Source organism: Microtus oregoni, unplaced genomic scaffold (genome assembly GCF_018167655.1).
Source record: "Microtus oregoni isolate MIOR12 unplaced genomic scaffold, Mior012 000062F_ref0000492, whole genome shotgun sequence".
Classification (NCBI taxonomy): domain Eukaryota; kingdom Metazoa; phylum Chordata; class Mammalia; order Rodentia; family Cricetidae; genus Microtus; species Microtus oregoni.
The window spans coordinates 10,275,098-10,276,875 of NW_024543872.1; positions in this window are offsets into that span (position 1 = coordinate 10,275,098).

Below are 1,778 nucleotides of genomic sequence, written 5' to 3' on the forward strand. Positions count from 1 at the left end.
ACACTGGTCTGCTGGCTGCATTGATTTGTTGAGCCCCTGATTTTTGGTGTAAAACTAGACTAAACAGGAATCCAGTTCCTCATCAGCTGTGACCTTCATTCAGCAAGACATTTTGCTCACCATAATCCCTGCACTCAGGAGGCTGAGGCAGGAAGATCATGAGTTTGAAGCCAACCTTGGTCACAAAGGGAGACCCTATCTCAAAAACATGAGCCAGGTGTAGTGATACCTGCCTGTACTCTACCCACGCCCTTGGGACAAAGGGTCATGGAAATCCTGGTCTGTGCAGCCGGTTCCAGGCCAGCCAGGTTGTAGAACAAGACCCTGCCTCAACAAAACAAAGCAAAGCAGAGAAGGACCACTTAGTTCAGACTCCAAAGGGAAATATGCAGAAAATTGTATTTGTTGGTCCCTTAGACCAGTCTGACTTGATTAAGTGTGGCTTTGTAGCTCACATGAAACTATTAACTTATGTTGAAATAGTGCAGACCAAGCGAAAGGTGTAGCTCACTGGGGAGTCCTTGCTAGCGTAGATGATGCCCTGGGCTTGATGCTCAGCAACACCACCCCCAAATAGTAATGCTGGTTGGCTGACTAATGTAGTTAATTGAGTTACCAAAGCCTTAAGCTGGAGGATTGCATCACCGGAGTCTGAGAGTGTTGCAGGACCACCGTGCAGAAAGCAGCCTGTCTCTGAAGACTGCAGACCAGAGCTTTGCCTTCCATTCTCACGTAGACTCTGGTCTGCCTAGCATCCCAGGACCCCAGAAAATGGCCTGCTTCACTCTCAGAACCACACATCTTTCAGACACGTTCCAAGTACTTCACTTCTTACAGGACCCATCTGTCCTCCCTGGCCACGGAGACAAATCCAGGGGAAAGGAATGTAAGTCCTGGCTCAGCCAGTCAGCACACCATATCGTTACCCACATTGTGTGTATGTGTGCACGCATGTGCGTGCCTGTGGTGCACGTGTGTATGGGTACATGTATGTTGAGGCTGGAGGTCATTGCCAGGTGTCTCTCTTTATCACTTTATTTTTTGAGACAGGATCTCTCACTGAACCTGGAGCTCACTGGCTGGCCGGCAACTTACAGTGAGTGCTAGGATTACAGGCTTGTAATTACCTGGCTCCCCACCTTCCCCCAGTGTGGGTCCTGGGGACTGAACTTTTGTGGCAAACACTTTACTAACTGAGTCATTTCCTCAGCCCTGTTACCTGCATTTTACAGGTGAGAGAAACTGACCCGGAGTTTGATTTTTCCCAAGACTGTGTAGAAAAAGCCAGTCAAAGCCAAGGCTACCTACCCAGCTTTAGAATTCACACTCTAAATCTATTCCTACAGACTCCTCAATTTACCAGGTTATATTCTGATTTTTAAGAATCCCTTAAGCTGGTTGGAGAGATGGCTCATGGGTAAAGTGTTTGGTGTATAAACATGAAGACCTGAGTTTAAATGATCAGAACCCATGTGCGTGGTTTGAATAAAAATAGTCCCCATTGTCAGGTGGTGGCGGCCTTTAGTCTAAGCACTAGGGAGGCAGAGGCAAGTGGATCTTTGAATTTAAGACCAGCCTGGTCAGCTGGGCGGTGGGGGCGCACGCCTTTAATCCCAGCACTTGGAAGGCAGAGGCAGGCGGATCTCTGTGAGTTTGAGGCCAGCCTGGTTTATAAGAGCTAGTTCCAGGACAGGCTTCAAAGCTACAGAGAAACCCTGTCTCAAAAAACAAACAAAGACCAGCCTGGTCTGCAGAGGGCTACACAGAGAAACCCTGTC